Below are 25,610 nucleotides of genomic sequence, written 5' to 3' on the forward strand. Positions count from 1 at the left end.
AAGTACCACTATTGTGTTCCTAAGGAGACATAATATTTGCACGGTTGCAGAGGTTGCTGAGTGCCGTGAGGTGGAATTTCAATCGGATAGAAGTGAAAACCAAGAGCTTTTAGCCTCTAGACTCATAGACCTCACATCCACTCTCTGCTTTCTCCATGAGAACTAATTACATTCTGTCTCTGAATGGAGAGAGAGAGAGAGAGAGAGAGAGAGAGAGAGACAGAGAGAGAGAGAGAGTGTGAGAGACAGCGTGAGCGAGAGAGAAGAGGAAAGAGACAGAGAGAGTGAGTGAGTGTGTGTGTGGTGTGTGTGAGAGAGTGTGTGTGTGTGTGTGTGAGAGAGAGAGAGAGAGAGAGAGAGAGAGAGAGAATGAGAGAGGGAGAGAGGGAAAGTGAGAGAGCGAAAGAGAGTGAGAGAGAGAGAGAGAGAGAGAGAGAGAGAGAGAGAGAGAGAGAGAGAGAGAGAGAGAGAGAGAGAGAGAGAGAGAGAGAGAGAGAGTGAAAGCACTTATCATACTCAGATAAACAGGATAAAACACATTATGCTGATGGCTTTTGTCCCCACACATGCTGATACAGTAAACATTGCTTTTTTTTCTTTACTCACTTCCTTTCACTGAAATACAGACCCACACAGGCCCATATTTATCAGCATACAGCAAATACACATGACCTAAAATAAATTACTGTGTATAGAATAATTTAATTTAAAGACTGCATTAAATATTCTAAGTTTTAAATGTTTAAAAAGCATATATATGAAAAAGAACATAATGTGAAATGTGATGTAAGCAGTTGTTTTGTATCTTCAAGGGGTATTATATTCAGCAATCACAAAAATAATCTGTCCATAGAGTGACAAATTGTCTGCGGCTTCTTTTAATAAGCAGCTAGAAAGAGTCAGTACGCTTCTTTTAATCGCAAACTGTAAAATAATTAACACATACAACATAATTGTCTAGCTAATTCTAGTGTTTGTGCTGCCGTACTGAGTTAGACTAGAGTTAAACTTGTATTTATACCACAGTATGGTTGAAGTTTTGATTGGTCATAACGTGCTGATTAAGAGTATAAAATATAAAAGTGTGACTCTGATAATAGTTCCGGCTTCAAGGGATATGTTAATGGACTAATTTTAATACAACAGCATATACAGGGACTTATATGTATAGAAGAATCTTAACTAAACAGAATAAATGACACCTAATTGTTTATATGGTGACATCTTCTGTGAGGAAACGCTTATTAGAAGGTGTCAGTGTTATGAAACAGTCAAAGCTCAAGTTCTAATTTTTAGTTTACTGACATAACATACTTTCTGAAGCGGAAAAAAGAAGCTTCTTAGAGAACAACAGTTACAACTGTGATAACAGGAACTAACTTGTTTCACAGATGTTTCCGACATTAATTGTAGCTATATATAAATGAGTATATAAAGTACAAAACTGTAACTGTTTTCAGCACTTTGCACTGGTATAAGTGGAATAAAAATACTTCTGTACTTGTTGTAGCTGCCCTCTGCTCTGCTGCGCCACACGACCCTGGCGCTGATTAGTTTTCTATAACAGCACACCTCACCTGACCTCACCTAACCCACATTTTATTTATTACATACCTTCCTTAAGCACCGTTATTGGTGTAGATTCATTATTCAGCCTACCAGATATACCCAGTAAGTGCGCACACTGCCAAGTTCCTTGTTCTGGAATCATGTGTGTAAGTGCGTGATTAGAACTCTGATCTATTTTATCAAGATTTATATAAGTTTGTGCTTGATTCTGGTGGGAAGTTAAGCACATCATTTACAGCCGCTTTAAGATGACACTGGCATTAGATTTATTGTGACTAAAAAAAAGGGACAACCTGTCACTGTGACTTCCAGGTGACTATAATAGGAACAAAAGTCAGGTAATTGTCCAACTTTGATGAAAACATGCAAGATGAGTAAGTGGACATGTCTGACTGCATTCCTCTTGCTCTGGGTGTCTTAACCTGAGTTCATCTGACCACAGGTCCATTTTCCTCTATATCACACAGGTCCAGTGGGAACACTTTTGCTTCCATTATTTTCATTTCATGCTCATTTGTCCCTGGAGGATAAAAGCTCAGTTTCCCATGGGTCTAATATGACCAGAAATATCTGGCAGAAAAAAAGAATTTCCTCTGACATCACCGAGTCAATAAATAGTCATTTATTAATATACTACCATTGTAGTATATACTTTCGTTTATTTGTTAATTGCATAAAGAGTGTTTTATATTTAAATATATCAAATATGCGGGGGCACGGTGGCTTAGTGGTTAGCACGTTCGCCACACACCTCCAGGGTCGGGGTTCGATTCCCGCCTCCACCTTGTGTGTGTGGAGTTTGCATGTTCTCCCCGTGCCTCTGGGGTTTCCTCCGGGTACTCCGGTTTCCTCCCCCGGTCCAAAGACATGCATGGTAGGTTGATTGGCATCTCTGGAAAATTGTCCCTAGTGTGTGATTGTGTGAGTGAATGAGAGTGTGTGTGTGTGCTCTGCGATGGGTTGGCACCCCGTCCAGGGTGTATCCTGCCTTGATGCCCAATGACGCCTGAGATAGGCACAGGCTCCCCGTGACCCGAGGTAGTTCGGATAAGCGGTAGAAGATGAATGAATGAATGAATATCAAATATGCCTATTCTTTATACAAAAAAGTTTTTATATGACTTTAATCTTAAGAGTCATTTGAGAGTCAATTGAGAGTCATTTTCAGATTTATTCTTCCAGATGTTTCTCCTTACAAGTTTTTTTAAGTTGCACTGTTCGTCAGAGAGCACTGTTGCATAAATGCACACAAGCATAATGTAAGTATTAATGTAACAATATGACAGAGTTTTCATTTATAGGTTTTCATGTATCACATTATTAAGGTGTATTTAAGCTGTTATTTTCCAAGTGACCCGGCAGTAGGATGTGAACTAGAAAACTCATTTGCATATATACATATCTCATGAAAATTCATAGCAGGAAACTGTGACTGAGAATGGCTTACATACAATATATGCATATGTGGCCATAGTTAAGTATTTCTATGTATAGATGGAGCAATTTATACTGTCTCAGATCATTGTTGTAGTGACTAAAAATGGTTGAAAGTCATTTGTGTCATGATCCTAGCTATTCATGCAGTATAACCAACAGAACTCTGTGTAGGAAGCTGGAAATGAAACCCAACCAGGTCTGTAATGTAGTCCATTTGTTTAGTGATTGTCTGTCATAATGAGAATGTATAGGAGCTCCGGGTAGACTGCTGTAACCAGCTGCGAGTAAGAACGTATTTATTCACACTGTGCAGTCACCAAGACTTGAATAACCTGGTTTCCATGCTGCTTAAGTGCATGCAGGAAAGAAAACAACTGATTATGCATTTCATTATTTTACTGCACCTACACAATCAACCTACACAGACTCAAATCTAGGACATCAGTATAATTGTAAATATTAGTGACATATAAATGCTAAGCATGCTGAGATATGTAGTGCAGGTGTATCAGTATTCTCTGTGTGTGTGTGTGTGTGTGTCTTTGGTTATGCAGGAATTTCCTGTACATGATGCAGTTTTGAGCCTGTATGTGTACATGTGAAAAAAGATATGGGCACTTTTTAATAAAAGCAATAGAGAGACACAAGAAAGGAGCACAACTACTGTGATCCTCATCAACGCATTTTCGCTCTTCTTTTTATGTTTTCCTGCTTAGAAGCTGCTCCATGGGGGCAGAAAGAACAAGATGATGGGAGGAATAAAATAAAAAGATCGGCAGAGTATAAAAACCAGAAAAGAATTGCAGAAGAGAAGCTAGGAGGCACACAGCTCCATCATGGGAGCCCTGAGGGGAATATGAGAGCGAGAAAGAGGATTCAAGCAGCTCTTTGAAGATCCCAAGCATCCATTATGTGTAGTGTGGGATGTACATTATTACAGTGTAACTTCCTGCACCTCACTGCCACTCTCAGCAGAGAGATGAGCCTACACTTCACAATACCCAGCCTGTCTCTTACTGGACACTGTGTGCTAAGGCCTCTGAGTCTGAAAAACAGCTTAGCTTAACCTATTCAATGAGCTGGAAGCAAACAAGACTAGTGTGTGTGTGCTCTAAAGAATGTAGTCGCTTCAGGGGACGGTGTACAATGTCGTTTTTCAGTTACAATCCAGGGATAGTTTAGCATATCACTTTTATTCTGCTTTTTCTACTGTATTTGAACCTTTAAACTTCCCAGGTGGGACAAGACTTACATCAGCTACATCAACTAAAACAGTTTGCTATTAGTTTCAGTGGTGTTACTAATTAATGGTAGTCTCCAGATAATATGCATTAAAATAAATAACTGAAAAAATTAGATGGGAGGTATAAGGCATGACTGCATGGAAAAATCCATGTATTGTATACATTTTTAAATGTTATTAGATGACCAAAAATGTATTTTATAGAGTAGAGTGCTACAGGAAAGTCCCATTTTGTTTAATTTACAAAAAAGAGTAAATAAAATAAAAAGGGGGGCACGGTGGCAGGTTGATTGACATCTCTGGAAAATTGTCCGTAGTGTGTGAGTGTGTGAGTGAACGAGAGTGTGTGTCTTTGCCCTGCGATGGGTTGGCACTCCGTCCAGGGTGTATCCTGCCTTGATGCCCGATGACGCCTGAGATAGGCACAGGCTCCCCGTGACCCAAGAAGTTTGGATAAGCGGTAGAAAATGAATGAATGAATGAATGAATGGATGAATAAAATAAAAAATCTGACTATTTGACTATTTAAAAAAAAAATGCTGAAAGTGCAAATCTGAACCTGATACTGAAATCTCACTGTTACAAATTAAATTAGACTACTTAATAAAGTTAGACTAAATCTGCATAATTATAGCCATTTAAGTAGTATGTTGTGCTTTAATTGATCTACCTTGATCATTTACAACAGTTTAAAATGACCACTTGAAAAATCCATTATCGGATGTGTTGGAAAAGAGGAAAAAATTTGAACTAAATTGTTTCTCCAGAATATTTGACATTGTCTAATATATTAATCTGGAATGTGAGTTTGTGTACACATGTCCCGGTTTTACAAAATGTACACAAAATCAGTGTATTACACCAATGTAGCAGGACAAACATTCTGATTTAATTATTACTTAGTATCTATTAAATTATTAAGAAGGTCGATATAAAAAGCAACACACTGAAGACAACTTGGATTCTGTATATTAATGATGTGATTTGGCAAATCAATTAATTAGGTCAATTATTTCAGTAGCAATGACAAACAAGGTAACCTTTCCTCCTGTTGACATAAAGCTAAACAAAGGCCATACCTTATAACCTCACTGAAGAGTATATCCTTGGCATTACACAGAGCATGGAGGACTGATGCGAACCTGTGTTCAGACTGACCCAGACTTGTCCGGGACGATCGCATACACATGCACAGACACATCATGAAGGAGTCTATCAGCTTAAACCTGACAAGCTGTCACACTGCATGTCCATCTCTGCATTTCTGTTCCAGCCTCTGAATATATGACACTGCTGTCATCCTTAATCCAAATGTCACTTTCTACCAGAAAGACCGTCGTTGTGAAATCTGCCCACGGCTTATCCAACAACACAGAGCAAACACTGCAGAGGCTCACGGATTCTACAGGGGAAATATGTTCAAAGCACCTACTGCTTAACTGAGTCGGAATTTTTACATAAAATCTGTGCAGCTACAATTTGATTATAAAACAATTGTTTATGTACCTTTATTTTTCATTTTCCTATATCTTATATAATAATTAGGACATTTTGTTTTTTGAATCGAACCTTTGTGGATTCATTAAGTTTTATGAGATTATGAAAGTGTAGTGTAGTGTCGTAGCATAAAATGTGTTTTCTTCCTTAAAAATACTGTTTCATTTTTTCAGTAAGAATAAAAGCCAAACAAACATACAATTCCTTTCAGCCTCCCAGCCATCAACCATGACGATACATCGTAGCCGTGCCTCAAACCCGTTCTCTGTGCTCGATAATGACCTCTTCATCAAGCACTTAAACGAGCACAGAGGTGTTTATTCACTTTTTTTTCTTTCTGTAATTCTCACTACCTTGATGATACTCGTAGGCCCTGATCGTTTTGTACTAGCATAAGGATATGTTTTTGTTTATCAGGATAAGCCATTCTGAATAAGCAAAAAGCTGTAAATGGAAATGTTTTGTGCATTGATACAAATCCTTTCAAGAGACAATTACAGTGCACTCAAGAATAATTTTCTCTCCAAGGTAATTAAAAATTAACAGTCTCTTATTTCTCAGTCACTTTATCCTGAGATGTATTGATACAATCGCAATTACAGCTCTGTCTCATCACAGAGTTAAAGTTTTCAAAGAGCAAAGACACTGGCATGAAAAAACTGCAATAATTTGCTCCACTAACCTCTAAATGCACAATATTTTGGCAAAGCTAGTAGACAGTACATTCACAAACAAAAGCCTCTTAGTATCTCTTGAACAATGTCTGCTACAAAAGCACAGTGTTCTCTGGGTTTAGTGGTAGTTTCTGCTCTCGTGTGCTGTGCTGGTGTTTCGTTTCAATGTTGTCTCCATTTTCTGATAGCTCACTTGGTCCAGAGCTCTTTGAATTTCTGTGTATTTATATGCATCTCCACATTTCTCCCTTGTTTACTTCACCCTGTCATGTGTATAAGAATGAGCTAAAAAGTAAGGACAGAAAATGAAGTAGAATTAAAAGAAGAAGAAGAAGAAGGACATGAAAGACCTCCCAGAGCAACACTGGATCTGTGTTCTACCTTGTGCACGTTCCTGATCAGACACAAAACTGCAGAGTGCTGATCTGGTTTTATTAGAGTTATTTTCCTAAACATGTCTCATCAGCGTTGAGAGCAGGACCTAATCCCTTCCTTTTTATCTCAATCAGACCACATGCTGCTCTGGCAAGTGTGTGAAAATGAAATCAAATATAGGTTAGCTAAAGCTGAGAGCTAATGTGAGAGAGTCTGTGTGACTCTAGATAGTAGGTGAGTGTGTTTATGAGGTTTTATTTGCGACTGCTTCATCATGCATGTCGGTGTGCGTGTGTGTGTACTGTATGTGTACACATGTGTGTGTGTACTGTATGTGTGTGTGAAGCATAATGCAAATCAGATTTTTAACAGAACGCTGACAACAAAGAGTGTAGATGATTAGTGAATTAGACCAGCACTCTTTCCATGTGAGAAACCAGCAGGGGTTACTGAGCTCAGAGGGAGAGAAACGATCTCACAACAATGAGAACCTACTGTTTACAAGTTTACAAGTCACTGATACCAAGGATGATCACAACCTCTGGTTATAACCACACAGGAACCAGAATTCTACCCATACCCTAATCATTTCTTACCAGTTTGGCACTAGAATTGTTAGAATTGTGTAAAACAAAAACTAATTTTATAGTAATACAGATATCATAAGTTTGATAAAGGTTTTAACCTGCAAGAGAAAAAAGTGTCAAAGGAATGACAAACAGGCACTTAATATCTTTCAGCAAACAGTTTCTTTCGCCAGTATGTCCAAACAAGACTATTTCCAGTCCTAAGGTTCTTTTCCCAGCAGACGTCAGAAGCCCAGTGACTCCCCACCACCCATCACCCTGCCACGGGAAATAGCTCCCGAGCAGGGAAGCTGCCTTCCTGTTTTCAAAGAGTCTCCTATGGCATGCCGAGCTGTTTCCTGTTCTTTCTCTCTCTCTCTCTCTCTCTCTCTCTCTCTCTCTCTCAATCTCTCTATTTCACCAACATCTGGCTCTCATCCAACAGTGCAGCTGTGCTGTATTGTCAGAATGAATCATGACACTAGCCAAATGAATATGAATGTGAATATATATATATACCCCATAGAAACTGCAAACAATCACTTCTAACATCAGCATGGTATTTAGGATTGATATAATAGCACCCACCAGAAGTAAATTTCTACCTACTTGGCTATACACTGAATACGTTTCTGTATTATTCAGATCATTCTTTTTCAGTAACCACTTTATCGTGGTCAGGAATGGTCGGAGTTTATACCAGAAATACTAAGCACAAGGTGGAAAAACACCCTGATCGAGATGCCAGTCTCTCTCAGTGTTTCTATACATGAAGTAAGAGTGTTGTTTATGACAGCTGTATCTGTATTAGTTTACTGCTTCAAATATCTATATCTTTAGCTGGATTCAAGATTGAAATGGAATTAGGTGTGGCCTAAAAACGAAGGGCTTTTTTAAAAAAAATTGACTTGTGAGTAAATTTCAGCTCTGATATTTCCTCAACTTTAGACATATCACTCAAGATTATAATTCATCTTAATAACAGATGTGTGTAGGACAGTTTTGTTCCCGCTCATGCAGTATTTGTTTGATCATGGCAATTTCCAAAGAATATTATTGCTTCTATTTGCAAAAATGTGAACAGTCTACTAGCATAATTCAAAGGCAGTTACTAAAGATGCTGTAAATATATTCAGTGTTCAAGTTGAATATGTTCAAGTTAATTAACATTGTCTTTCTTTGTCTGACCTGCATGTCAGTAAAACCCCCTCTGGTTCTGACATTTCTGTTGTGTCCTGCAGGACCCCAGTTCAAATGCACACCTCCAGATGTTTTGTAAATGTTTGCAGCAAAAATAAATAAATAAATAAATAAATAAATAAATAAATAAATAAATAAAATGATCTGTTCATATCAGAATTTGAGTTTAAAACATATTTTTTATTCCAAATAATCTAACAAAATCTAATGCACATTGTCCAAATGAAAACGAATATATTTTTCAATATTTCTACCTCAGTGAGTGTTTACTTAGAGCCAACTCAGTCAAGATACAAACTGTTATGCTAAAACCAGATGGTGAACATTATGTGGCATTGTAAGTGAAAGAAGCAAACTATGGAATCTGAATTAATCTGGAAACCTCACAGGTTATTTCAATAGTCCTTCTCAATTGTCAGTACTTAGTAACATAAACGTTATGTCACTTTGCAATGCTGACAATGAAATGAAAATACAGTCCTTATAACTGTATAGACTATGTGAATGTGTGTTGTTTTTTTGCCAGCTTCAAACAGTTAATGGGATTCTACCAGTTGTCTATAATTATATGATTGCTGTATCCCTCCATATGGAAATCTGAATGTGGTAAGTCTCCTATGGGAATAGCAGTCATGTTGTTTATGTATTCAGAGCTTTCAAAGCTGGTTTAACTGAAAGAAAAAGCAGAAGAGTTGCCAAAGGGCAATTTTCAGCCGTAAGAAATGAAACATTTTTCTCAACATAGTTAAAGTGCTTCCTTTAAATAATACTGAATTTTTACGTGTAGTCCACTCTCGGCTTTTCTCCCACCACAACCGATGACATCCAATTGACTGACCAGTATCGGGTGCAATAGTTTCATTGTAAGATATATAGAATGGGCTTGAATAGGATGCTGGTTTAACAAAGGAGCACATTATGAGAAGATTTCACAACAAGGGAAAAAGAGAGCAAGCAGAAGAAATTGAACCCCAGTCGACTCCCACACACTTCTTACATTCCGAGTAAGGCCTGCAGTTCAATATTGGCAGCCGCATGCAGGCACCACAGCAGAGGTCCCACTGAATCTAACCAACATCCTGGGAAAAGAGGAGGTATACACACACACACACACAACAGCTTCTTCTTCCATCGTCTATCAATGTGCTCAACTATATAAGCTAAGCAACTGCAATCATATTGTATTTGGATGGATTCGGTGGCTCACGTTTCCGTTGTTATGGCTTGTGTTTATTTTTCTTTGACACTCTAACAGTGTTAATGTTAATCCTACTACAGGCAACCCCAGAGGAGAGACAAATACAATGAAACATTTAACTGCATGTAGACTTCTGATTATAGAAGTTAGGAGAAAAAAAAAGCTTTATAATTTTACAAGAGTGACATGGATTTCTTAGCTCCAGCAGTCCTGTTCACTTATTAAGATCTGTTTGTTTGTCTGCAGTGTTTGGTGGTTTTGTACAGCTGTGTTTACACTGTGCCAAGGGAAGCTCTGACAGTGGCACGGAGAGTTCAAGGTTGCAACAGTTTCAGCAGAGCTTATGTGTGCATGTGTGTGTGTGCACGCATATGTGCATGTGTGTGTGGCCTTCATGTGAACCAGAAAAAAGTAAAAGCATGTGATCCTACTGAGGATACAAAAAAATCTACCCATTTCCCCACTGTATTTCCAAGAAAACTGTAGGATCCCAGGAATGCTGATGGTAGCAAATGCATGTCTGAGCACACTATTTCTATACATATAGAGACAAACTGGGGATCTGATACTGTACATACATTTTTCTCTTACTCTTGTTCATTTAGTACACAAAAGTTTCCCATTAGGTTTCAGTTATGTTGCTAGTGTTGGTAGAAATATTAAAGTCAGGTGACCCTTCAGCAATAATAAGAATGTGGGAAAAGATCAACCTGTGAGCCAGAGGTTCTCAAACTGTTTGTACCCAAAGGCACTTTTAACTGTAACATAAATTTCACTGAGCCCATCTGAGCAGAATTTATATTTATTACAAATAATATCCAATTGTACAGATATTAAGCTCATATTCTAAGATGACATTAGGTCAGTGTTAGAAATACTTATAAACCTATTAGAGTTGCTTGAGATTTACAGTAGTGAAGCTTTCGTTAAGTGACAACTCAATTTACTAATACTACAAAAACTCTATAACTGTATTATAACTATAATACCTAAATATTTATATAATAATAATAATAAAAATAATAATAATAATAATAATAATAATAATAATAATAATAGTTTAGATTTGCAACAGTGTAGAAAATGAAAAAAATAAAATAAAAATAATTTATAAAATTAAAAAACAATCACAGGTCTCCAGCTATGCTTCCATATGACCCACTTTAAGAAGTGCTTCTGTAAGCAATCTTTTCTTGAGCCATAATAAAGGCATACTCTTACAGATTTGAAAATAAAGCTCGATACCTGCTGAGACTTTCTGATTGTTTTACGACCGTGTCACATACAAGAACATCTTGAGCATTTTATTATTAATCTCAATTCCTCCATAAATTGTATTACTAGTCCAGAATAATAAGGTTATGTTTTCTGTTCATTATTAATTTGTTACAAAGGATAAGGTATAATAATCTGCAAAAAGAAAAAAAAAATCTAATTGAATTGATTTGTTTCTAATAAAAATTCACATATTCTGATTCAAGAATTCTGTGTATATTTGAGGAATAGACTTGTATGTGTAGTGTAATGTAATAAAAATGGCAAACATAAGTATAATTTCAAAGCTGAGAAAAATAATTGCAGCTATTTTAGCTAATGTCATGCTGTGCTAATGGTGGCTCAGAATTACAAATACACATATATTAATAATAAATAGGCAAAGCATAGTTTTCCCAATAGCAAGAGAATATATAGATGAGAATATGTAGATGCAGCAGTGTCTCACTGGTTCTGCCTCTGGGCCATAACCTTTATCTCCTCAGCTCAAAATTAAATAATAAATAAAAATATAAATATAAAAACGAGTAAATGTAAATATATAAACATTTAAAGAAAGAAATCGAGAGAATTAATGGGAAGGAGCAGATTCTGTATTATTAATTATTAATTATTAAGTATTATTAATTATTTCCTTTATTCTTATTATCCAAGATATTGTGTTAAGTGATGTGCTAAATATAACAATTATTGAATGACGCATATTAACATATCTTTATATTTGCTTTTGATGCCTGTGAAATAAATAATAAGTCATACCCAAATATACATGACAAGTGATGTTGCGTGTATGTGGAGCATGTACTGTGTATATAGTTACTGACTTTAGTCAAATCTAGGGAATGTTTGATTCTGCAAACAAGAAACAAAAAGAATGCTGTTATCTTCAGATCACTATCCTCTTATTCACTATTCAAACCTTTAACACGGAAAGAAATGTGGCTGTATGAGGCCTGCTTTCAGAAATTAAAGATTATACTGTAACAAACCACCAATCAGGATATGAAATAGCTTATGGGCATTTAGCCAACACACTAGAATTACACTGTGTTTATGTCTAAGCTGCCAATATAAACCTAGTGAATTGTATTAGGAAATAACTAACCAGTAAAATGTTTGCTTATGGTTTAAACCATTTAGCTAAATATGGGTACACAAGCAGCTCATGACTTTCACTTCTACAGTACATACGTAGATGACATTTCTGGGTGGCAACACAGTCAAGAAATTGTGAGTGAGTGTAAAGTCACAATTTTGTTTGAACCTTTTCTTTTAATGTGCAGGTCATTAGCATGCTCTTTAGGACTACATGCCTGAGGGGATTTTTGTCACATTCACATTGGTGTTATTATGACATACTGTATATCTTACACGGGAATCTTCTCTTTTTTATGTGTATAATGCATCTAATATTGTGTACATACTTAATAATTATGCCCATACGTGTGTTATTTGCCATAGGGACTAAACAAACAAACAAACAAACAAACAAACAAACAAACAAATAAATAAATAAATACTCAATGTGTAGGTTATGCATACTTGCATGAAAGTTATATATATGTTTTTACCGGCTACCTTATTATGAACTTTGCCTCTGGTTTGCTTAATCTAATAACTTATTTTGGATTTTATCATTTCTGAATTCTATTAATGTTCTCTCCTTTTTCTCGCAGAATATATCTAAAAGCAGTACACATGATGTTCTTATTTTTAAACGTTTAACAGAAGGTATAATAATTGTGGCAGCCAAAACCATTATGGGGCATAAATTCATTTTGTGCATAATGCTTCATGATTATATACAAATAACATTTAAAATATGTGGACATACAGTATTGTGTCTGAACTGTCAGGAATAAAAGGAATTAATAATATCAAATATCTATATTAATATTGTTCATTTCTTGTTAAATATAACTGTTATGTTTGTATAAAAGCAATTTCACATTTGGAATCAAGACGATGTACTGCATATATGCAGAGAATCACAACCGTGTTGATTTTCAGTACAACTGCAGTCTTGCTTGTGTGATATTGCTTAATTATTCAAGAGATATGACAGCCAGACTGAAAAGTGTGGCAAACGAACCAGTGTTCCCTTAAACACGCATATACTGTTAAACAAAACAGTACTTGCAAATAACCTAAATAAGAAAAGACTGACATTTTTGTCTACATTTTCAAAATCTCACTGAATTTTTCCCTAGTAAACAGAGTACAGAAGGACACATGTGATGTTACCGTGTGATTAAAACAAAATAAGATGGCTGTCCTTATACTGCCTTACGAATATGTAGCACATTATTCCAGGCACCATGCCAATGCAGTCCAAAAAGGGTGATTTATGATAACTATACTGTATCCTGAATATAGATAATTATGATAAAAATAGATTACAAATTATTCTCTACATAACGCAGGATGTCCTCTGGCCCTCTATAAATAGCTTCGCAAGTTATACCTAAAAATGTTCATCATATTGAAATATTTTCATTATATTTTTCAAAAGTACATCTAAAGATACAATTTTACAATAAGAAGTTAAAAGGAAGATTCACGCAGACAGTGAACATATGAATGAAGTGTAACAATTTGAATCCTGGTTTGACACACTGCTTTAGTACAATCTTAAAAGAACGACATGTAATAAAGCACGTGGCATCATAAAGTATTAATATATAAAAGATGAGGTACAGCTGAGGTAAGACTTTCTTTGGTTTTCCTCTCTCTCTCTCTCTGTGTGTGTGTGTGTGTGTGTGTGTGTGTGTGTGTGTGTGTGTGTGTGTATGTGTGTGTGTGTGTGCGTAGAGGAACATTTAACTGTTTTGTAAAAATATTTGATCATGCCCCTTCCTTGCCACGGAAGAGTGTGTAGTTAGGATATGGCACAATCCTCTCTTTGTTGCCGGATGTAGAGAAAAAAACATCCAATAAATTCTAAAATAAGAACAGGAAGGAAACAGGGGGTGGGGTGGCAGAAATGAGCAGAGGGGGAGAACGGCAGTGGGAGTGAGGAAGGAATGTTCCTATTTCGCTTGTTTTTCACACACAAAGACATACACGTACATCCACACACACACACGTGTGCACACACACACGTGCACACACAAATGCACAAATGCGTGCACACAAATGCGTGCACACACACACGGTCCATTAGAACAGTTACGAGAAGAATGCAGCATCACAGTTTAAACATGAGCATGTACTGTAGCATGTTTAATTATTAGACTGGATTTGAGCTTGCTGAGAGGAATACAGAGTCAGTAAAACTATCAGAGAGCTGCCTGCAAGCTACTCGCCCCAGCACTGCCATCCGTTACAGGTCTGACAGCTAGCAGACAGAACAGGTTCTTCTTTTTGATGAGTCAACAAGTCAAACTGACACTGGAGCTTGAGCTGGTGGATGCAGGATAAACACACTTGTTTATCACAGAACACACTAAGTACTGTTCTCTCTATAGCATGCTGCTCTGCTGAGACTGATACACAGTGTACATAAAGACACATCTCATGTGATCTGAATGATATGCAGTCACAGGATGTGGTGGATTTATATCAGTGCATAAACAGCACGTCAAAATTTTACAATGACTCATATTGTCAGAAAGTTTCTAATATTTATGTTGGGTATTTTTTTTAATCAAAATGTGTACATTGTATAGTTAAAGGTTTTTTTAGCTTCTTATAAAAGGTAAAACATTAGATGGGGTTGAACCAGAGAGAAAAATAAAAACATAATAAGTTCCTACATTTGTAATTTTGTTTCACCAAAAAAGTCCACACTTTTGGCTCCTGAGTGTTGAAACAAAAAACATATTTCATAGAGATTTTGATTTGATTTTGATAGAGACAAGCAAAATTGTTCTTTGGGTGAGAGGGGTGGGATGCTCCCTCTGACCTGTCAATCACAACAACACTAGCCAATCAGCCTTGTTTTGCAGCATGATCAGCAGTTTGTGGTTTGCTAGCTTCACTGTCTCAGAAGAAGCATGTGTTTGCGTGTTACCCTCTTTGGCTGGCAACTGTATTATGATAAGGAGAGCTAGGTAGTGGGTGGGAATTAGCCTGGACTACATTAAGGAGCAAAAATCAAAGAAAATAAGAGGGGAAAAATCAAAGATTAGAAGAAAGGACTTCTTAAGGCTTCTTTGATTAATTAAGGTTTCTTATCTTTAAAGGGTTTTTACTTGAAATGTTCTCTGACAGGAAAACACTGCTGTTCACCCAGGCGTATAAAAAGAATAACGTTTACTTCTAGATTTAACCTCTTTTTCTAAAAGTGTAAATTTTTAGAAAACAATTTCTTCTGTCTTCTTTGGATAGATAAGGTTTCTTATTTTCCTAGGTTCTACTTTGAACCTAAGCCAGTAAAAGTTTACCAAGTGGGAAAACTCAATAACCTATTTACTTATGTTCTAGATGTTAACGTTCGACACTGAGCCTTTAAAGGGTTTCCCAAATCAACAAAACAAATATTTTTCTAAAGAGGGTCTACTTACACTGAAAGGTAAACCATCTACTGTAGGGTTATATAAATCCCTTAAAGATTTTTGTCAGAGGAACAAATTAAAGGCTTCTTTAAAAATGATAACTAAGATAATAATAATAATAATAATAATAATAATAATAATAATAATAATAATAATAATAATATCTGAATAGCTGCTCTAACACCTTTTCCTTATATTCACAATACAGAGACATTTGACAATAGATAAAATAAAAATATAATGTATAAAATTTTGAGCAAATGTACAGTAAAAGAAAATATGGAGCTGATAAGAAGAGCGATCTCAGCTGATCTCTGATCACAGGATAGGAGAGAGAGAGAGAGAGAGAGAGAGAGAGAGAGAGAGAGAGAGAGGGAGAGAGAGAGAGAGTGGGAGAAGGAAAGAGTGGGAGAGAAGGGGAGAACAGCAGAGGGTCTGTGTCTTTGAAAGGGAGGCTGAGGGCAGCAGGCGCCAGAGCTCAGGCTTGCCAAGAGCCGACACTGTCACCTCACAACACAAACATGCAGCATTCCAGCTGTGAGTCTTCACCCATCTCCCTCTGCCTCTCCTTCCACTGCCCTCACCATCCACCCCCACCTCCAGCTCTGCTTGATCTTAACAGAATTCTTCACTCCATAATCCCCACGTGATCAGCAACGATTACAATCTAATTAGACAGTTATTCACAATACTGCAATCTGCCTCTGGAAACATTTATAATTTGTTTTTTTTTTAGTGAGGAATTCCTTCACATTCCTCTTTCTTACTAGTGTCTATCTATTACTCTGTGCTTGTTCATTTTCCCCCCAGCACCTCCTGACTTGCCCCGCTCGCCCTGAACAAGACCACTTGTGTTCACACGCTTGTAAAAAAAATAAGTGTATCCCTCGCTTTGAAATAGTAAGACATTCACACTGGCTCAGTGACAAGCAGTGGTCAGATGATTAACGCTGATTAATAGGGTTTCAAAGGCAGGAAATAGGTTGTGCAATATGAATGACTCTCTACACCATCCTGTTTAATCAGGTCAGTGCAAAACAGATGTAGCAGGGTTATAACACATAATAAGGAGAATTTTAATTTCCTGATTTACAGCTTTAAATATAGCAGCCCTGTCCATTATGTAGATACCGACTTCATTTAAATTTGCCTGTAAATGCATTCGCTTTTTTTTTCAAGTGCCCCATGTAGATTTATTGAGAGGTCTTTTAAGGCTTTGTGTAGAAATGCAATGCTCTGATTACACAATCACTCAAAGCAATGTGTTTTGGCAGTGTGATCCAAGCTTTGGCATTAAATTCCATTCTTTATTAAAAACTTGCAAATGTAGATCTATGAAAATTATCAAATGTCAGACATTTGTAGGATCTAAAATGCCATTAGTTCTTTGAATATGGTGAATCCTTATAATATAAACAGTCCAATTTTTATCATAAGCTTTACGTCTTCGATGGCTGTCTTCTACAATTTATCGATAGTTAGAAAATACCGGAAATAGTTTCCTGGCAACAAAACAAGATGTTCACACTTGAGTTAAATACAGATTTGAGTCTCCATTTTAGTGTTTAATACCAAGTTGTTGGTATTCAGAAAGAAATACTATGGATTTCATGGATATCATGGTTGATTTTCAAAGTGCTCCTCCTCTAGGCAATCTATAATTTTCTCTCCTCCTGTAGTATTTTCTTCTTGTTTATAGTTTCTTAATTATGTATAGAACCTCCAATTGAACCTCCATTGAATTAATTGCAAATATGTGTATAAATGGTATATTTGTATTAACAATTGACTTTTATACCCGTAGCTGAACGTCACAGAGCTGCTAACACATTCAAGTCCCACTGCATTAGGCAGTTCTGGCATGGACAAATTACTAGCCTCGTACAAGCAGATTTCATGTCCGTGATATTACATTTTTTATTCATAGTTGCCAAGGGGACAAGCAGGTTCAACAACCCTGAAAAGAAGAAAAACCACTTGTATATACTTGTATACACTGTCACAATATACCCTTCAATGTGATGCCCCCCGAACCTGTAACCTTGACTCTGTAACTACAGAGCAAACTTCCGAATCCCATTGCCTGCTGCACTACACACATAAACTAAAGTGTGATCTGGTGGGTGCTAAAACACCTTTTCTCTACTTACCTTGTGATTAAACAGAAATATAAAGATTCTAGTCAAATTGATTATATTTTATGTACACTGCAAGAATCTCAGATGTTGTAGTCAGTATCTCAATGTAGTCCCAACCACAATACTAGTTTATATTTCTTCATTCTGTATTAATGCATATAATTAGCTAATTAGTTTTCCATATTATTATTACAAGTCATATAGGGTTTCAGGAGACCATTTTTAAAGTATTTATTTGCCAAGTACTAGTTAATGAATTTCCCATGTGTTCACTATATTATTTCTATAATTCAGTCATCCTAAAGCATATTATTCAGTATGTACAATGAAACATATAGAAAAGGATTTGTAGTCATTATAGCAAGAAATCATAGCATTTAATTTCATTGCTTAAATTTTATGTAACAACACTGTAGTGCAGTAGGTAGAGTTGCTGCCTAATAACACCATAGTTCCCAGAGCTCGGGTTACTGTCTGTGCAAAGTTTGTTTTCCCTATGTTCACATGTGCTTCCTCTGGGTTATCTGGTTTTCTTCTATTGTCCAAAAGCATACAGGTTTGGTGACAGTACAACCCCTAGGCGCAGGTGACAGTAACTGTCCCTGTGTGTGGGTGAGTGTGTGAATGAACTTCTGTCCCATTCAGGGTGATTTCTCCTTCCTTAAACAGAGCGTTCCTGGGCTAGGCTCTGGCCTGGTTACTGGTTATGAACAAATGACCTTTCGATAATAACACACAAACAAGTTCAAGGCCATATTCCACTTGAGCTTAACAAATGTTAAATTGCCTGGTCCTACAGTACCAATTAAGCAATCATAAGAAACAGAGACGTATGAGACTGCATTCAAAGACATATTGACATAAAAAAGGTTAATCTAAAAAGCAAAATAAAAGCCATAAATTGTAAAAATAAAACCTGACCTGACAGCTTTGACAGAATATTCAGACAGACAGATGTGTGTCGTTGCAGATATGACCTTGATGTAGGCCTTTCGTCTACAGGTTTTGGTTTTCCTTAACCATGAAACAAATAAAAAATGCAATATGCAAAAATATGCTCTCTATTCAAAACACAGGAGCCACAATCCTCTCACCATACTTGGCCTAATTTTGAAATTGATTTGGTAAACAAAGTAGACCTTGTGTGCATCTCACAGAGCTTAACCCCTCCACCCAGGGAGGCATGAAATCTGTTAAAAATGCGAGAATATTCTTAGAAACCAATCCCAACAAACAAAAGCCAAGAAACTACTCCAAACAGCAAGACAGGCTATTAAACACAAAATAACAAAATATGTGCATATAAAAGATTCATAATAAAAAGCCTAATTTAAAAAAAATATTTCCTTTTACTAGCTTAGAATACAAATTTCATTTAGTCTTACTAATACATTGCTATATTGTTATGTCTGTTTACTGATTCTGTAGCCTGTGTGCATCCACCATAATTTCATTGCCCTTTACTAAGAAAAGAACAGAGAACAGTTTACTCGAAACTCACTCCCTTATTCAAGTCTAATGCCAGACTGGGAAGACAATAATACATGATTAATACATGACTACATAGAATAGTTTCACACTACTCAGCATTTTGTTGAATTGGCACATTATCAGAGAGAAAGAATACATCACAAAACAGCATAACTTCCATCATGGCTGTTTAGTGTGAATGGGTTTTCTTTGCTCAGTGCAGAAATGTTTCTTTCATATTATGGTTTGCGGTACTTGCACAGAATATTGTTGGCAGAGTAGATATTAGATCAGTAGATATTAGGTCAGTAGTTATTAGGTGATTAACATGTTTTATCATTAATTTAAGAAACTGGGGTTGTACTTATACTGTATAAGAACAATACTGAGTAGTAACAAGCTTAGCTTTGGACTCATGTTGGAAAAATTCTGAAATCGTCTATTTGCTTTTTATAATTCTGTGTTATGGGATTCTACAGCTCGATGGATCAGAAACTAGGTGAACTGATCATTAGAGATGACACCAGTCTGGATGTCAAGCACACACAGTGTAAATATACATGCTTGCAGGCAGCATTCTACTGCAAGTGTAACAGATAAAACAAACACAGGTCACAATTAAGTAGCAGAACTGCTAGCTAGGGTCAAATGGCACAAAGGTTCTATAGAAAAACCTGTATGTATCCACATGGATACACTGACCTTAAATAATAATAGCTTCGGTATATTTTTTTAAAATTATTTTCTACAACAGAGGTCTAACAGCAGTACTGGCTGCAAGACAAATTGTAGCTTTATATTAATACACTAGTTCTAACATATTACTCTTTCTTTAATAACAGCGGGACTTGAATGGAAAATGTTCCACGTAGCCTAAGACTAATAACAAACAGATGTAAAAATAATAATTCAATTTTTTTTAACAAAAACATGTTTATCTAACATTTATGGAAGGAGTCTCCAGTGTCAGTGCTTTGTAACAGTCAGAGGCAAAGCTAAAGGTGTTGCTAATACTTTTGTTATTATTTGGTAACGAATTGCAATTTTTTTTCTTGTTAACTTTAAACCAAAAGGAAAAATGACTGTTTCTAATGCTATACGTGATACCTTTGCATTATATAGAACTATATATAGGTAGAAAAAAGACAATGTGTTAAGACTGTCAACTGCTGTGACATAAGAGGAATAAAACACTTCAGCACGTTACTTTATGAAGCTATTTTGCTTTGCGTCAAGCCATCATTCTATCACACCATCTTCATTGTGTGTCTGACAACCCCCCCCCCCCTCCCCACTCCCTGTTTGTTTTATTCCTTACCTATTATATTATACTAAACCTTGTTACATTATCTGTATAGTATATTTAGTTATGGTTCTGATCAAACATTTACTTGTATACATATTACAGTTTGATTTTTTTGCAGTAAAGTATTTTAAAGATGCTGTTACTCTAATAGCCATGTACTTATTTACTTGACTTTTAACTACTGTCTATTGCAAATACAGTCGTATAGTGAAAGTACAGTTTAAGATTTAAGAAAAAACACAGCTGAAATATAGCTAGTTCTCTCCATTGAGGGTGTGATGGTGCTTTCTCCCTCACAAACTTGAATTAATAAGTTGTTCTCACTTGTATGAGTCATGTTTATATTTTTGTCAGGTGATGATTGAACAGTGCGCAAAGGGGAAATCACAGCTTATTGACAGCATGCTGAAGTATCAGGCAGACCTCTTTACACCATTAAACAGGAAGTCAGGCTCATGAGATTCACTATAGTGGAGATAAATCATATAAATATAATTGCTGCTTAGGGTAAAAACATTCTGCTGTTATTGATGGACACTGGCTTGGATAACAGTATGAAAAATGTACATTATATTTTACATTCTAGTATATTTTAAACTGAACTCTTACCCTTCAGCAGTCCAGTCAATATGGAAATGCAGTTTTCTTGCATTTTTGCCTGATTTGTTGTTTTGTTTCTGACACTATTATCACTGGTACTGCACAACATTTACAGTTTTCAACATTTCTTCACCACATTAAATCATCATATGATCAAACTTAGTACTGGCATAATAATCTGCATTATACGATTTTGAAATTGACCTCAAATAAATTTCCCAGTTGGTTCGGTTTGAAGACCCCAAATAACATTTTAATTTGACTACAGTTAAAACATACTTGTTATAAATTGTTCACTTGCATATTTCGCACATTAAATATACTGTCCCTCTGGGCAAAAAATAACTTTTGCTCATTGCAGTTGCTTAGAGTTAATAATGACTTATTCCTGAGTCTGTGTGAACTAAAAAGAGGAAAATCAGCACAACACAAATGGCATTGACCCTAGAGGACTAAGCAAAGGATAGTGTAAAGGAGTAAGAGAGGGAGGCAAACAGAGGAGAGGCAATGGGAGAAAAAAGAGTGCTTGTGCTCCTTTTCATGGCACTGTGAGGCTGAGAGCGGGGAGCCTGGGAACGGCAAGCCGGTTTGGCCGCCCTGCAAGAAATATCCTGTGTTGTAATGTAAACAGTGCTGAACTCTGATCTAGTCAGAAAGCCCCCAATCTGACCCAGCATTCCCGCCCAAGAGCCTGCTACTGACATTAGGAGCTCATTTTCTAATTTCCTTGAAAAGGATCATGACCCTTTCTAAAAGGTGGGGTGTGTGAATCCCTCAAATGATCTCCTGCACCAATATGGCCTCTGTGACAAATCTGTTACTGTTCAACACGTGCAACATGACTGCACCAGGGCTTTTTAAAATACAAGTTCAGGGTTTTAAACTTTTTAAGGTTTTAAGCAAGTAAGAGATTTAAACTGGCTAATTGGTGAAACAAAATGAAAAATTCATGACATAGTAAAAATATGCAACCAGACATATGACACCAAAATCTGCTTATAAGAAACACTACATGTGTGGCTAGAAACACTACATTTACTCTCCATATTTACTTTCCATAAAGTATAGTGTTATTGTGGAACATGTTCCTCTTTATGAGTGAATTAAATACATTTATTTTTCTTTTATTTGACCATGTACATCCCACTACAATTTTCTGAATTATTAGGGGAACTTGTTTTATTTACTATATATTATTTAATTTATTAAATTTTCTATTTTCTGCTATATACTGGTGAAATACCAATAAGGTCAAGTGTTACATGAATCTACAGTGCCTGAACCACAGGGATTTATGGAAAAAACTCCAACTGTCAAAAATCTGGGATAATGTGAAATACCAGCCCAGTCCCAATTTTAATAGAGTTTTCACTAAGAATGCTCTATCGCTTAGTTATTCGGAGTTGAATAGCCAGAGTTACTCCATCAATTTTTTAACAATTCTTTAACTGGTTACCCACCACTGCAAACAACAGGAATAAAGTATAGGAGGATAAAATTGTTTATATTAATTAGAAATTAAGTCAAAAACACTGATAAGAAAGAAACATTGTTTTTCCCCTAAACACAGACTCATATTTGCTAAGAGGCATGCATGAATGCATATACACCTGAACACGCAGGTTCCCACAGGAGTCAGATTTCTGGTAAGTCCAACAAAGCACCATGCTTGTGGAAGGACATGGTGAGCCAGTCCTTCTTTGGCCTCTTCAGCACAAACCTGACAGACTCAAGGCACTTTCTGAGCTAAAGAAATTACATCAAGCATGAAAAAGGATAGCTTTTAGGAATAGCTGAGTCATATGTATACAGTACAGCCCAGACCTGAGACAAGTGTGGCTATGTTCAGCTGCTTATTCAGTGCACTGCAATCTTCAGGACCATTTTGAATTTCAAGCACTTCCAAATTAATTGCATAGTCTGAGCAACGTGAGTTATGATCCCCAAAGGTTTAGTAAAGTACAGCTCTATTCAACATATTAAAAACATTATTTATTTTCTCCTACACCCAAATATGCTGGGCTGCCAGTTTATCAGATTTTTCAGTAACTCAGTTTCTCTTTTCTTTATTTTTCCCCTTACTTTACCTTGCTTTCCACTAGATCCCTTTGAAAAATCTTAGTCATTTAATCAGTTAAAACTGGTCACATTTGGAAACCTAAAGATTGTCATAATTTCTACATGACTGCTATTTCTTTGTACACACACGGAGATGTCTCTCCCAACTTTGGCTCCCAGTTTGACAACAGTGTCATGGGTGTTGTGCTTTGTGTGTGATGTGTTCATTATAATTTTGCAACAGTTTAGCAATCTAACCATGAGGATGAGTTAAATATATGATCTTTTTTCATTCGTAAAGAGTATCTGAAAAAATATATATTATATAAAATAAGCATAAAACATATCGGGAGTCACAAAAAAAAAGAAGTGTTCTTCTATGTATAGAGACTTTTGGTACACACATGCACTGCCATGTAACATTAGCCATAGCTTGTATTACCACAGCATTGCTCCAAAAACAACTGGGAGCTGGAGATAAGACATAAATAATATACTAGAATGCTACAACGATTTCAGATGAACATATCTGTTCTGGACCAGTTAAGGATAGTTTTATTCTGATTTTGTTCCTAGAAAAATATTTTTAAGTTTATTTCAATTTAATTTGTTTCATGATTTTGTTTCGAATTGTTAAGATCAGGCTTTAGCAAATCCACAGACTGTCTACAACAGACCAGCACTTCTTTCCTACATGTCAAAGCCATCATTCAAACCATCATATAAATAATGTTGTACACTATAATAATGTAAATATAAACACAAGCCTTTTTTGTTAAAAAGTGCTTGAACACATTATTTATCAAGCTAAGAGAACATTCAACATTCGAAATCGAAATGTCAGCATGAAGCCTTGATAGGCCAAAGATCCACTCCTGTATTCTCAGTGGGTTGGATGAAATGTAACTTTGCCACAGTATAAATCCGTGGACCTGGATCATAGCTACCAGATGTCTATGGGATAAATCTAAGCCCTCAACACACGGCTGGTATTTGAATTTAGCCACATGCAGTTGGATGAAGCAAATGACATTGCTCTAGACATACGACAGCCAGCCTGTGCTTCTCACTGATCACCTCCCTTAGTGTGTGTGGGCTGGAAGAAATTCCTCTTGTAGTTTTTTCTAAACCCAGTTTCCTCACTAATTCTGCTCAGAACAAATAAGGTAAGGATTTTGTAGTGAAGGCCAGTATTAAGCTTGGTCTTAAAAATCAGATTGAGTGTAACTGTCATGACCTGTAGTTATTATTTTGTGAAAAGTAAATCAGGAGATGTATATGCTGAACAGTTCAGCGGTCTTCAAAGCCTCAGTCATCTCACAGGCTGTGAATAAAACATGAGGAGTACACAGGGGGCGCCTCACAAAGATGCCGCTAGGAGAGCTAGCACAGATGAGTCGGAATGTCTTTGATTTCAGCAGTGCGAACAATTCCACTGGAGTTTTACACCAAATTCTACTCATTCATGTTCTCTTTCCATAGCTAGAATATTGCAACCATTTTCAGCCTTCTGGTTCTAGCGTAAACCTTTTCATGGTTTGCTTTGTACTTTCCTCTTTATGATGAGACTTTGAATTTATTGAGCAGACTGAATAAATTTGAAGCAGAAGATGTGCAACTGACATGCTTCAATGAAATGAGGAAAAAATAGATACAAAATCGGATACATAAAGAAGAATAATAAAGAATAATAAAGGAATAGATTCCTTCAGTTTAACACCACTGTTCTCATCCAGATGAAAGACGTGTGGGCATTTGTGTTATCAACTATGAGACGCTCACCTTGATACTAGATTTAGAGTAGTCTCTGAGGATTCATGTAACAGAAGAGTGTATCCAGGGTCAGGCACAGCTCCAGCTTTTTCTTCTACAGCTCTCAAGCCAAGAACACCACCAAATACTCAGGCATTTCCTATTTCCTACATATTATTCATGCCTGCCATGTTAATCATAGCTAATCATATTAATACACTAAACATTCCATAATAGAACATCGTATTTTGCAGAAGCATTACTTTTTTGCAAAGGTTTCACATACTCAGCTGAGAGTTCTACACTATAACACAGATGTGTGGGAAATGTTGAACATGTGGATAATCAAAAGGATCGCTGAACACAGTTAATGCCTCTCCTGATCTCTGTACAATCTGGCTTCAGATGAGCAAACACAACTAGTTGCAACTGGTTTCTCTTTCCGTGAGAGTGTGCTCCACATGGCCCTCCCACTGTTCCCAGATCTGTCACTACCTTGAAATTAGGAAATAACAAAAAGTGTCCCGATGCCCAGGGCACTTAATCACTGGGCAGCCTCCCAACAGTCGAGTTTTCAAGGCTTGTTTGACTTTGAATAAACACAACCAGGAAATACACTAAACTAAACTGATACTAAACATTTATCCACAGGAGCTGGGCTTCAATCTGTTTTACAGGAAAAGCTTTATTTAAGGATTTGCCTTCATTTAAAATGGGTATGTTTAAACCCATGATAGTACACAGTGACAGTGGTTG

At 36.4% G+C, this 25,610-nt stretch overlaps 1 protein-coding gene across 1 annotated transcript in view; it reads right to left on the minus strand.

Moving 5' to 3' along the window:
• The window catches only part of zmp:0000001236 (mastermind-like protein 2), a 47,736-nt gene that overhangs the window by 20,653 nt on the left and 1,473 nt on the right, over window positions 1–25,610 (minus strand). The gene's annotated exons all lie outside the window — the stretch shown is intronic.

The sequence above is a fragment of the Tachysurus vachellii genome, chromosome 15, assembly GCF_030014155.1.
Source record: "Tachysurus vachellii isolate PV-2020 chromosome 15, HZAU_Pvac_v1, whole genome shotgun sequence".
Lineage (NCBI taxonomy): Eukaryota > Metazoa > Chordata > Actinopteri > Siluriformes > Bagridae > Tachysurus > Tachysurus vachellii.